A 14,622-nucleotide genomic window follows, 5' to 3' on the forward strand; every position below is an offset into this window, starting at 1 on the left:
GTTTCCTTATACACGATTCCTAGGTGCTGAAGCATCATTTTTAAAAAGCTCTGCTTTGGGAAATCAATGTGAGGGATTGTGTTAAGCAACACAGGCAGATCCAGCTTGACGGGTGTGTGCCCTGTGCAGCTGTACAGGGCCTGTGCCTGTCCACACTTGGTTTTGTGCTCTGCTGTCACTATCTTGAATTCTTACTACATTTTTAAACAAGGAACCTCGCATTTTCATTTTGCACAGGGAACCACAAATTATGTACCTGGCCCTGATCACAGAGCTTGGAAAACTGTATGAAAATCTATCCCTCTGCCGTCAGGCATAGAGAGGTAGAGGAAGGAGTGGAGCAGGTTTGAATAAAGGGATTCTCTGGTAAAGGAAATTCATTGCCTGTAGAATCTGAGATAATCTAGTCCAGTGGTTTTCAAGTGCCTGTGTTCAGTCCACGCCTACCTGATTTTTACCTCTTTGTGGAAAAGTAAGAACATGGACGAGGGTGTCCTCAGTTTTTTGTAAAGGTAAAATTTGTTCAGCTGAGAGGTCTGCTCTTTATTCTGAAATTAGATTAATCTTGCCACTTTGGGTCTAACGTTTTCTGTTTTGTAACATTGGTAGCAGGTAGGAACTTTTTATTTTAAAGCGCTTCTATAAAATAAAACTCGACCACTTCATTTCAGCCTAATGCTTCTTGACAACAAACAAACAAAATGCTCCATCCTGCCCCTGTCTTCTGCTTTATCTTTACCTCTTTTTTTCTAATTCCAACCTCACTTTTCTCTTATTTTAATTATTCCCAATAGCAATGACACACAGTTGACAAATACTTGAACCTAATTTCTTAAGGTTGAGTAAAAGGTAATCAGAAATAAATTCACAGGAATATTAGAACTTATAGGTAAATCCAAAGTGGAGGAGAGATTATCCTCCTGTAACCAGAGTACTTATACTTCTGTTTTATAAATCCATCCCCTTTTGTGTCCTAAAGGAAAGCAACAATTTTCATCTTGGCATCCCCAACACTTAGCATCGTGCATTAGGCTCAGTAATCCTTCAATTGAATATATTGAAAATAAATGTAAAATATATATATATATATTATATTATTATATTATATCATATTATGTTATATTTAACTGGAAATGTCCCTGAAATGGAGGAGTGTCTCCATTCTATCACCACCTTCTTTGGTGGTTCCAACCAAAGGGCCAAAGAGCAATGACCTTAAGAAGGGTTAATAAAGGTGCATCGCATCTGTAGCAGGAAGTTAAAATTAGACATTTTCTCTGGTTCAGCTGGATCTAAGATACCCGATACTCACACATGTCGAAATGAGGTGTGGAGCCGCCAGATGGAGATTTGAGAAGGTGATGGTCAGGGAGTGTTTTGTGACTCTTAGCTGAGCACCCACCGCCAGCTGATTTAACAGTTTGGAGATTAGAGCAGGATTTTTAGAGAGAGCTGCTGGCGTCCTGGGAATCTTGTCCTGTCCCAACCCCCAACCTCACCTTAAATCTATGTACGGGGCTTCATTGGGACAACCCAGAGAGCTTGGGGAACCAGTGGGTCAGACTTTGACTCAACCATGAGAAATCAAAGAGAAGGGAGAATCTGACACAGGGATACAAAGAGCTGCTATCTCGGGAGTGTGCTGAAACCTACAGGTCAAGGAATGTTTGTTTCTTGTTGGCAAAATGTGGCAGAGAGAGAGAGAGAGAGAGAGAGAGAGAGAGGGAGAGAGAGAGACCTGGCCCGAAAGGGTCTTGGATCTTTTTTTTTTTTTTTTGGCGGTACGCGGGCCTCTCACTGTTGTGGCCTCTCGCATTGCGGAGCACAGGCTCCGGACGCGCAGGCTCAGCGGCCATGGCTCACGGACCCAGCCGCTCCGCGGCATGTGGGATCTTCCCGGACCGGGGCACGAACCCGCGTCCCCTGCATCGGCAGGCAGATTCTCAACCACTGCGCCACCAGGGAAGCCCAGGGGTCTTGGATCTTGTCGAGGAGGGCTGTTTGGGGGAAATAACATGGCAGTGTATGTGAGGGCTGGTATAGGAGCTACTAGGGCCCAGTGAGGAGATTTGCATTCACTCAAAATGAGGATAATGCAGAGGATGGATCTCCAGTGAGGAGTGGACTACAAAGAACCTATAAAATATCCCACCTGACAAGAAGAATAGATGGCTTTAAACACCTAACAAAATGCAGAGTGCTGATACCCACAGCTAAGATCCCTGGAACATAGTACAGTGCCTTGAATAGATGGGAATCAGCGGATATTTGGTGAACACAAAGAATGTAAACTTGTTAGGCAAATATCACAGGGGTAATATCCAGCATGGTCCAGATGAGAATGATGAGGTTCAGGTTACGTGTGTTCAGTCAGCTTTATTCCTAGTTGTGGCAGAATCTAGTCGAGAGCACTGTTCTGAATAGGTGCTCAGAACAGCACTGTATGGCCATTACCAGGTTTGTGATATAAAGCAACTAAGAGTTCATAAGAAGACTCCAAGGCAGTCTTTCCTGGGGTACTTGTATGTCCCTGGTTATTCAGTTGATCCTTAGGTGAAGTCAAGCCTTTAATGGTAGCTACTGTGTGCCCGGCAGGGTACAGGACACTGGTGGTTCAAATATAAATAAGACAATATCTGACCTCAGGTAGCTTATGGTGTACAGATTAGAGGCAGTAATTGGTCATTTACTTAATATATAGCATGAGCTCAAGATATATCAGTTCCAGTAATGCCACTGTGAAATCAAGTGGTTGAACTCAGCTTCCCTACAGATTTTAAGGGTCCTTCAAACTACAGTTAAGTATAGATTGCTACCTTTTGCCATCATCAGATTTTATTTCTTATTCTTTAATGATGATTGACTGAATATACTATTTTAAATAGAGTTACGTAGGTATTTCTATCAGTCTTTAATGTAATTAGAAATTAACATGTATGGATATATTTTTTTCTACTGCCCTTTTCTTCCTGGCTTGTTAATATGTAATATTTTGCTTCTGTGCATTCAATCTCCATTTGATTTTCCTCCTAATGTAATTTACTACCTGCAGAAATATGACGCCCAGAAAATACAGGAGTGAAATGCCCATTAGCATAATGCCAGTATATCAACACATGTTTTAAAGGGTCTTCTAGCCCAAGACTATTTCTTAGATGATGCATTCAACCATAATTTTCAGCCTTTAAAATTAGTCCTTCTCATAGATCTGGAGACAGCTCTCTTTTCACACAACTGTTATGAATACTGTGGTTTTCTAATCATAGAGATGTGACAGTAATTTCTTAAGAAAGATTGGGGACACTGTGACTGGTCCAAACTAAAAATGAAAGAAGATGGAGAGAATAAACATAACCTCATGGCCTGTAAGTCTTCTGAGTGAAGACATGTCTGGAATTTATGCAGAGGGATAATTTACTTATTTCTTCATCGATTCGCTTATTCGTGTAGTAAATATTTTTGATGTGCAAGGCACTTGGTAGATGGATAAAGGCGATGTGCTTCCAGACCCACCAGAGTGAACAGCAAAGTGAGAGAGACAGAAGAGAGAAAAGTAAACATGAACAAATGTATCATTAGACTTGGTGATAAATACCCTGAGAAGCAAATGAGCAGAGCACTACAGAACAGCTTGAGTGTGGCTGGGAGGTAGGAGATAGGAGACACCTACTTAGAATCATGGGGAATGGGGTTTCTGAAGAGAGTTAAAAAATGAGTAGCAACCAGCAACTCAAAGAGTCAGAGGAAATGGCATGTGCAAAGGCCCTGAGGAAGGAAAGAGCTTGGCGTGTTTGAGAACCTTGAAGGACACCAAGGGGACTGGCACATGAGCAAGAAGAATAGCCCACGACGAAGTAGGAGATGGAGAGATGCAGGGACTTACGGACCATGGAAAGCAGTTGAGAAATTCATCAGATCACACTGGGGAGCCGTTCAGTTCTTCGGAGCAAGAGAATAGCCTATCTCCTTTAGGCTTAAAATGCTTGTTATGGCTGCTGCAAGCATAGGTAGGAAAAAAAGGAAAGTCTAACAGGGGGACCAATATGGAGGCTGTGGCAGTAATCCAGAGGGCTGGTGACTAGGGAGGTGGGAGTGGAGATGGAGAGAAGTGGAGAGGCTGAAGGTATAATTTGGGAAGGCAGAATGGAGAGAATGTGTTGATGAATTAGAATTGGAGAGTGTTGCAAAGGAAGGGAACAAATATAACTTCGAGTTTTCCGGCTTGAATAACTGTAGGTGTTGGTGCCATTTGCAAAGATGGAGAAGACAGGAAGGAAGGTTGGAGCAAATTGAGGAATCGAGAATCTGTTTAGGGACTTGGTGAGTTTAAGATGTGCCACAGGTAATCGATAATGCCAAGTAGCTAGTTGTATATTTAAGTTTGCTGTTCTGGGGAAAGTTTGAGATGGAGGTATAAATGTGGGAGTTCTTAGCATATAAATATTTCTTCCCAAGGGAGATAGTGAACGTAAAGCGAAGGGAGGCCCAGCTCTGTTAGGCCCCTGGATATTCCAGAATTTAGGGTTGAAAGGGGAAAAAAAAAGGAATAGTGAAAAAAAGAAAAGGAATATTAGAAGTATTGTGTGTCAGGGGCTCTAAGCTAGGATGTTTCAACATAGAGGGGCCGTTAAAAAAAAAAAAAAAGTTGAGGACTTATACGTACCAGTGCATATCATGCTGAATATTTATATGGATGATGTTATATTATCCTTTTAATAACCCTTCAAGGTAAGTACAGTTATTAAACTCATTTTACAAACGAGTAAACTGTAGAGAGATTAAGCAATTTGCCCAAATTTTGGACGCAGGCTTCTAACTCCAGAGCCTTACCCTTTGTGCTATCCTCCTCTACAAACACATCCTGGGACTAAAAGACCAAAAAAGAGATGAAAACCAAAAAAGGTAACTTTTGACTGTGTGAAATGATTGGAAACCTAAATGAGTTGTTTTGTGAGAGTGGTGTTGGAGAGGGTTGTGCAGAGATGAAGAGGTGAAGCCGAGTGCTGTGAAACAGAGAAGGGACATCAGGAAATGGCATGGGGTAGCCTTAGGAAGAAAACAGCTTCTTGAAGGGATGAGACATTTTAGCACCTGGTTGAATGCTGGTGGGAATGGTTTAGCAAAGAGGGGGAGATTCATGACCAGGTTGGAAGCAGATAACCTAGGAGTAAAGTTGAGAAAATGATGTAGGAGGAACATCGTCTGCCTTGCCTGCATCCCTTCCTGTGTGTGTAAAATAGAAACTTCCTTCCTTTCTGAAGGATTTAGAAGAGACCTTTGGCTCTCTGTATCTGTGCCTCTCCAAAGGAAGAAGAGCAACTTCTCAAACTGTGAAAAGGACTGCAGAGGTCTGACCCCACCTCCTCTGCCTTCTGTCTTTGGGATGTGATGCCCACAGCATCTTTGTGAAGTTCTCTGAACATGGAGCAGCCTCACCAGGATACTGCTTCTCCAAGCTGCCAGCTTGTAATAGAGTCCTTGACTCCTGTCTTTATTTCTCAGTTGTTTCAGGATTTACAGAGGGAAGAGAGTAGTTAGTACATTAAAACCTCAGGTGTAGAGAGAGGATGCTGTTGGATTCAGAGAACACATGGAGAGATTAGCTTTAACAAGAGGAGGACCATACCCTTTTCTGTAATAGGAAAAATGTTTTAAATAATAGGGAAAGAAATGTAGGTTTATAGAGTTGCCATTGGGAAGAAGACAGTGACTTCTTTAATGTAATTTTAAACATTTTATAGTATGTTTATCTGAAGAAAGTCTAAAATCCAACTTTGCTATATTGGGGGCATACTTCATAGACCTCATGTATTAAACCACTATTATCTGAACAAAAGAAAACGATAACAGATTCCCCAATGATCTTCATACTGGGAGAGGGCTCATGGTTGCCCTATTCTAAGGTAGCTACTTAGAGTCTACATAGGACAGTTTAAAAAACCTTTTCAATCAGGGATACCCTCAATAATGCAATCTTACACTTAAAAACAACAAGGCATCATTTTCATTTGAAAATTTTTAGGATGACAATAGGATGGGTTGGTTTAAAGAGGTAAAGAAACAATGGATTAAATGAGGTGATGTTTTCCATCAAGCTCCTGAATTAATATGTAAATAAGAGACCTATATTTTTGAACTTCTTTTCCTGTTTCTCATGTATTCATTTGGGGAAATTAAGACGGGAGATTTTTCTGCTACATTGGCATTTTAACTGTAAAGCATTGCGCTTTGGGCCAGAGTATTATTATTACCTGCAGAAGCTATCTTGATTAAGTTTGGAGTTGCCTTATGTTGTGCATAAGCAAAACTACATTTTAATCAGCTAGTCCATATGCTTTATACAGATAGTTTGTAATAGGCCCTGTTAAAAATAGATTCCTTTAATCAGCAATGTTGGATAGAAGCCTAAAGTCTTAAAATAGTCTTATTTATTCTGATTTCCTTCTTCCTAAGATGAATAAACAGAATGCAATCGATGTGGCAATAGCATGTTACAAATCATTTCATCAAAGGTAATAAAATTAAATTCCATCTCTGTGAGTTATTACAGAAGACTGTTGAACATTTACAAGAATTTGACTTCCAAATCCTTCAAGCCCTAATCTTTGGATTTGCATAATGTGTTTCTACTTTCAGGATTTTCCAGTCGAAAGGCTTTGAAGTTCCAAGGCAAAAACTGAAATAAATTGGAAATCTGTGTAATTTCAAAGTGAATGCTTACAATATAATGGTATAATTGGAAAGAACATGGAAGGGGAAACATAAAATTTTACTACTATTGACTTAATTTTTGGAAACTTGATAGTAGAAAGATAATATGCAAAATTCTTAATGAGTGATCAAAAATATAAAGTAGAACTTTCAAATCAATAAAATTATTTAATATTAGATTACTTTAAAACAGTAGATCCTGAACTTGAACCCCAGTTTTTGATTCCAGAGTCCTTGATCTTTTCACTTCTTCATGCCACCACTGAAATTTTTTCCATGGGGATGTCAATTTATCAAGACTGCAGAGTGTATTTTTAGAAATTACAAAGCTGAATTTAGTGAAAAAAGAAGTGAAATACTGTTCAGATTTATCATACTACTGATAATGGAGGTGGAATAATTTCCTTTGTCTAAGCTTCAAAACATTACCATGATCGGATGGGAAAGAGGCTATATTATGTGAATGTACTAAATTGATTATTATATCCGCTCCCAAACTGTCCAAAGTTACTTATTCTCTTAGTTTGTTTTCATGGATTTTATACATGAACTTGCTTGCATTTTTGTGTTATCTCTTGTGACTTTTTCCCATGAAGAAACCACTCATTCATTTAACTATTTATGACGTGCCTTCTATATGCCAAGAACTATGCTAAGTCCTAGGAATGAAATGGTGAACAGACTGAATTTCTGTGAATGCAGGAATTCAGTTGATCTGGTGGTTAGTATTCCTGATGAAAAATGCTTCTCTTCAGCCTCTTTTCTCTGGGCTGGCATAAGCATGGGAATATAAATAAACCAGCTGGCAAACTTCAAGGACTTGGATGGCTTTTTCATGAAAGGTCAATAAGAAAGGCTAACCTTTTACATTAGGATTTACATTAGGATTTATTGAACTCTGTAGAGGCAGATTGGTTTTGGATTTAATTTCTAGTATTTTTGTTACAAAATTAGGTATGATGGTAATGAATTCATGTATGCTTCTATATGGTTGATATTATGTACACTGGCCTTGCTCTTCACAGAGTTGAATTCAATTGCATTTAAGAAGAGAATTTCTAGCAAACCATTTCTACATATCATTGCACCTGTGGCTCAATTCTTGAATTTTCTGTGCTCTGAATCTCCAAGATAGGAAAGTATAAATCTCTTAGAATGAATACAGGGCTAGAAACATAACAAGGTCTCTAGTTTTGGTGTCCCATTAACTGTTCCAATACCAGTTTGTACTCCCAAATGATAATTCTGTTGAAACTTTTTGCGTTGGTTTGGAATTGTAAAAGAAGACTGTAATTCCTGATCCCATGTTAATGATATTTTCTGTCTTAATCCTTGTGTTTAGGAGCACAAAGAATAGATTGGCCACAGCAATTATAGAGCAGGCTGTAATTGGCATACCCCATACCCCAAGGGAGTGTTTTCTTGTTTTAATGCATAGGTTTCCAATCTGTCATTTCTTCTGCTTGGACTTCTGAATATGCTTGTTTTTTGATGTTATTGTGGTTTGTTTTTAGCTGCTGATTTTTAGTCAAAGTTTACAGCGGGGGGTAACAAAAGCCCTTAATTTTGCAGTGTGAAAATTCTTTAGGCATTCACTCTCAAAAGCTCTTTTTGAGTGACTTGACATTTTTGCAGCGCACAGTATCCAACTTCGAAAATCTACATTCTCAGCAGCTTTACTACTTTAAAAAATATCCTTACATTAGCTCTTTTAGGAAGCAAGGAGACAGCTTTCCTAACAGTAATGAGTTGTGCAAATCACAGATGGTCTCTGGTTGGAAGTTACTGGAAAGGACTACAAGCATTGAGTCTTTGGGGCATAGCCATTCACATGCATCCATGTATGTATGTGTACATGTACATTTGTGTAAGCATACAGCAAATAAATGGGGCAAAGAGGGAATTTGTATAGCTGCTACTGGTACTGCAGAGTTCTGTGGAATTTTACAAAGTACTTTCATTGAAATTAACACATTTTCTGTTCACAGTAACTCTCTTGGGTCAAGTAGGCAGATAGCCTGAATGCCACCATTGTGGGTAAGAAAGTAGAGACCCAGACAGTCCAAGTTCTTGTCCAAAGTCACATGACTGATGAGTGTCAGAGCTGAAATTTATCTCTGTCTCCTAATTCTAAAGTATGACTTTTTGGTCAAAATGTCCTGGTTGGATTCCAGCTTCCCTAATTTTTAGCCTCCCAACCAAACTTTTCCTGTGCCCTAGGGAATATTCCCCTTATACTGTAGTAGATTTTCCCAACTGTTGCTGTTATTGCTAGGGGCATCCTAATACTATATAGTAAATGATTAATAGAAAGGTCATTTTTTCCCCCAGATAGCTACAGAGCTCAGGAACATATCCAATTAGTTATCATAAATGTACAATTTAAATTCACTTGATGGGAGAAGTAATTCCAGTTAAGAACTCAGGTTAAATGAATTTCTTTTCTTATGTATTTAAGTCATACCATGGTTTAGTTTAGGTTTAAGGTAGAGTTCTATTATGCAGTATTCAAACAAGTTAACAAAACTGTTAAAAGATGCAGAGCATGATAGGCAAAGAAAGATGAAAAGCATTGCTTAGCTATGACTTGGAGGGAAGATGATTGAAGGGTGGAGTTATTGGGAAGGTGAAAATCCCCACAATGTGCGAGGGAAAGGGAAGGTAAGACCAAGAGAGTATGACAGGTAATAAACCAGACTAATAAACATCTAAATGTGAAGATGCTTAGAGAAAGCTTCTCCATGGTGAAAGCCATTGAAATAGAGGATTGACCCACATCTTGGGGAGAAAGAAGTCCTGTGTGGTGAGCAGCTGAAAGCCACATTCACTCACTGTCGGCACAAGTTCTGGGCTCCAGATGTCCATTAAATCCTTTAGGCCAGAGATTTGTGTATTCTACTCCGTGATTTTGAAAATGAGTGGAAGATTTCTTATGTTTCTGGTAAAGTCGAAATAAGTTAGGCAAGAATAAAATTTAGCTGATGACTATGAGATTAATTCTGTTTAAATTGGTTGGAATTGAAAGTTTTCTGCCATTCCTTTTTTTTCTCTAGTTCCTGTGACCTCACATTTCATCATCTGCCTACAGGGCTTCTCCTGCTCCTTGGAGAACTGGTTGAAATCGGCATGAACCCTATTTTTACAGAGTAGGAGAGGCAAAAACCCTCCTCACGCTTGCTTTCTAGTTCTTGTCCTTACCTCCTCCTGATTCCCTGGTCTCTACCTCTGCTTACGAGTTTGCTAATTTAGGTCAACTCCACACAGATTAAAAATATGTATAACTCAAGTGAACTATCCAATGGATTCAGTTGTTTCCCAAAAGATTTGGGGGCTCTCACAGGAAAAATATCATATTACACACCACCCAAAGGACCCCCATTTAGCATGTCTCCTCTTGTTATCTTCCACTCCTTCACCAAAATCCACACTCCAGAAAAGGTGAAGCCCCCTACAAAATGTAATGTAATCTCTGTAGGCTCAACGTTTAAAGCTGTGCAGTAGGGAAGGATCCCAAGAAACTGATATAATTTCCTCAGCATTCATAGAAGTTTGAACAAAATTATATCCCCTTACATCATCATAAAGAGATTGGAACTTGCATCCCGTGCAGGTGCTATGCTAGGTACTTTCCCATAGGATGTTGACTTAGTTCTCAGAACCTTCCTGGGTATGTTTTATCCCCATTTTATAGATGAGGAAACTAAGTCTCAGAGAAGTGTCCAACATTGTTCCCATGCTGAAAGGAGGTAGTGGGGTATATGTTTGGAGAAATAGGAAGAGTTCTTTTTTGTTCAAGAACAGAGGAACAAGAAAAGGCAAAGATTATGAAACACCAGACAGTGTGCCTATCAGAGCCATGCCAAGAGGGATGGCTCCTTCTAATCATTTCTTTCTCCCCATCTAAGATGTCACCGACGCTTATTTTCCTTTGGAAATGCAAAGCACACTAAACAAAGATCCTTTCGGTGCCTATTAAGGGATTATTTTTGTCTCTATTTGTAGTGCTTCATTTATCATCAATGGTTATTTTATCTCATGTACAACTACATAGGCTATTATACTATATTTACATTTGTTTAACACATTTAATTAAGAACATTGTTAAAAATGTAAAAAGACTTCCCCTTTCATGAAATTTGGAAATTGAAGGTAGCTTTTAGCAGGTTTCCTTGTCAACCACAGTAGAGACATTTTTAGAATCTTTAAAGGAGTCATTCAATTACCCACACAGTTCTGCTTTCTAAGATCATGAGAATGGAAGTCTTTTCTTAAGCAAGCCCACAAAGCTACTAGCCGTATTCCAGACTCCAGCAACAACATGAAAACATGATACCTTTCAAGTCTTGATTGGCACGAGTGTCTGTTGGGGAAGGGCGGAAAGAAGAGGGAAAACACAGAAAGGCTATTGGCTGCTTGCCTTTGTCCTTTGCTCATTCCAAAGAGGCTATAAAAGGAGTTGTGGGACACTTAGGTGTTTGAAGTGTTGGAGAACTTCATTAATTATAGTATCTAGCCCTTTATCAAACATAAGATCCATTGTTGATATCCTCCAATGGGACACATAAATTTAGTAACTCTGATCAATTCTAAAACAGACCAACATAAGATATAAACAGTTTCTGGTGATGAAATAGTCTGCTATGTGAATTGGAAATAAACTTTGTCACATTTACATTTTGAAAATAATCTTTGTTGAGAACTAGAGAGCAGCTGAATTTCTTTCAGTAAAATTTAGCACTTTTCCTTTCAATCCCTCCTCCTCTGCACCCCGCTCCCTGCAGAAAACTTGCTTTATACTGAAACTCAAATTTAATTTTGAAATAAAGTTTACAGGATGAACTCTAGAAAATTAACCTTTTTTGTAAGTGAAAATGGTCAAATATTGGTGATTTCTTAGAGTTTGTAGGGTTCAGTGTAATGTTTTTAGTATAGTCTAAGGCTTTGTGTCTAAGTGCAGTTTTCGGAAAGCCGCGTTGGGACAAATTAACGTTGCTGCTTTGGTGACCCCCAGCTTATTTCTTAACTTCTTATTAATCCTAATGCCTTCTTGAGCTGCATATACTACTACCGTAACTTGTAGTTCCAGTCTACAAATTCCAGACTAAGACAAGAATGATGTTATTGGAAGACCAAGGCATTAATAAATACATAACCCTGTACAAAGTAAACCCTTGTTTCCTTAAGTATGTTGTACCTTACGACATACTTGGTTGTATGTTGATTTGTATGTTGTAGGTGATTTTTGGTGGTGATTCCTTGAAGGACATTGCATGCAGTCTGCTTAAGTTGGAAGTACAGCCTTCAACCTAATTTCAACAAAGCAACCAAAGCGATTCTTTTAAAATACAGCCATCGTGCCGTTTCTCCTTTGCTCACATCCTCTCCTGGCCTCATTCTTGAATGACCTTGAAGCTCTGTATAATCCGTCCTCTGTCCCCTGCTCCCCAGCACCATCTTGTTGACCTCATCTCCTGTTCCTCTTCCCCTCCCTTTTTCTGTTCCAGCCACTTTGTTCCTCTGACACACAAAAAACTGGTTCCCCATTTGCTGAAATGCTGCTCCCCAAATATGCTCGTGGCTCCTCCTTTCAGGTCTCTTCTCAAAAGTCTGATGGTGGGAGAGCACTGCCTTGGCTCTCCTTTATATAATAGTATGCATGTACACCTCTGTTCGCTCTCCCTTTTACTCTGCTTTATTTTAATCCACAGTACTTTTTGCCACCTGGTTTGTTATCTATTGGTTTCTTTCTTTGCTTATTACTTGTCTCCCTCTATAAGAACGAGGATTCCATGATGGCAGGTATTTTGCCTCTTTTGCTCACTGTGTATCCGTGGTACCCAGTAGAGTGCCTGGTGCAGAGTAGCCATTCAAGGAATGAATGAATTAGTCCCTTTCAGTTCATGAAAAGCAGGGGGATGGGGTTAGGGGATAGCCATCGCCAGCGAGGAAAGGATCCTGTATTAGATTTACTCTACTCTGGCCATCTTTGGGAGGCTAGAGGCCAAGACTTTCTTTCTATTTCTTTCTATGGTCACCTTTTTGTAACAAGCAGCCATTCAGTAACTATATGTAATCTTCATTGTAAATGAATAAGTTAAAAATTCAGTCAGTTTCAGATAGAGACCTTTTATTGGAGTATGTGGTATACTCAGAAAAGATGCAAAAACCATAAATCATTAGATTTTCACAAAGTAAATACATCCTGGAACCCAGAACCCAGATCAGAAAACAAAATAGTACCAGAATCCCAGACAGCCCTTCATGTCTCTATCAATGTAATGATTCCCCAGCAGTTATCCTACCCACACTTTTAATATCATAGATTGTTTTGCTTCTATCTGAACTTTATATAAATGGAATCCTACAGCATGTGCCTTTACGTATCTGTCTCCTTGTCTCAACATTATTTTTATGAAAACCATCCATGATTGTTGCAAGTAACTGTGGTCTGTTCATTTCCATTGCTGTATAAAAGTCCACTATGTAGGTATTATCATAGCTCACTTATGCATTTCTACCGCTGGTAAGACATTTGGGCTGTTTTTGATATTTGTGTATTACAGATAGTCCTTCTGTGAACACTCCCAACTGGGTCTTTTGGTGAACACGCCTATATTTGTGTAGGATAAATTCTAAGAATAGAATTGGTGAGTCAAAAGATGCATGCCTTCAGCCAAGCAGGCATTTGCCCAAAGTGGTGTCTACCATCAGTGTCCCAGATTTCCAGTGGCTCCTTATCACCATACTTCATGCCATGTCTTTGACATTTTAGCCCTTTTTGTAGACCTATTCATGAGTGCAATGTGGTCTTCGTTTGTATTTCTCATGACTAGTGCTCTTGAGCACTTGTTAATATATCTGTTGTCAATTTGGACAAAGCGAGTCAATTTTCATGAATATTAAGTAGGTAACATAGGTGGTATGTGAAGAGGGCAGATATCCTACAGGTGATAATTAAAGGACTAAAATTGAGTAAACACTGCTTTCATTAAAAAAATCTTCTACTAATTGATATATTCTCTTTCTTTAACAAAGCTTTCGCTCTGGTAAATTCAATTTAATAAATGCTTATTGAGAGCTCATTATGAATAACCTCCAGTGCAAAATGTTGTCCGGCCACCAAGGTCTGTGTCACTGAAAGCTGCCCAGAGGAGACCACATCTAAGCCGAGCCTAGAAGCAGGAGCAGGGTCTGACCGTGGGGCAGAAAGTGGAAGCCTAATGTACTGGAAAAGCTTGAATAAAACCTGTAGGTGTGAAGGTGTATGAAACTTTCAGGAAATTCCAAATTTGCCGGTGTGACTACCATAACTGATAAAGAAAACTGCCAACTAGCTTTTTGTAGGGAATTAAGACTTGAAAAATGACACTTAACATTAGCCTCCAGAAGAACCAAGGGCCTAGAGTAAGCTGGGCTTTAGGGTTCAGTTAAATTACAAATAGCAAGTTGTGTAGCTTGAAGTATTTGAATTTAGCTCATATCATTTACCAATTATTTTTATACCAAGAGACATGTTCTCGTCTCACCTGGCCTTTTGCTTTCCATGTTAGGCCTGATGTCAGCTCTCTAAAATGCAGGAGTGCGCAATACATTTATCGTCATTGAGAGTATCTGGAGAAACAGTATAAACGCTATAATTTTTCCAGCTAAGATGCTGTTACCGATGAAACAGAAAAGCATTGGCAGCCTCTAGTTATCCAGATAGGTATTTCATTATTCTTCTCTGGGTTGCAATTATTTATTTCTAACTAATGTTTTACATTAGCATTAAAAAACACTCCTCGCAAAACTACAAGCAATAGTCAAATGCGTTTTCTTTGTCTGAAGTTACATTTTATTTGCTATTCAAAAAATAAAGGTCTTTTTTTATCACCTTACATTTTAATATATTTTAGTGAAACCTTTCAGAAT

The 14,622-nt window shown here is 39.0% G+C and overlaps 1 protein-coding gene across 4 annotated transcripts in view; it reads left to right on the top strand.

The window, feature by feature from the left end:
- OXR1 (oxidation resistance 1) overlaps window positions 1–14,622 on the top strand; it is a 502,318-nt gene that overhangs the window by 247,534 nt on the left and 240,162 nt on the right. The gene's annotated exons all lie outside the window — the stretch shown is intronic.

The sequence above is a fragment of the Kogia breviceps genome, chromosome 17 (genome assembly GCF_026419965.1).
Source record: "Kogia breviceps isolate mKogBre1 chromosome 17, mKogBre1 haplotype 1, whole genome shotgun sequence".
NCBI classification, from domain to species: domain Eukaryota; kingdom Metazoa; phylum Chordata; class Mammalia; order Artiodactyla; family Physeteridae; genus Kogia; species Kogia breviceps.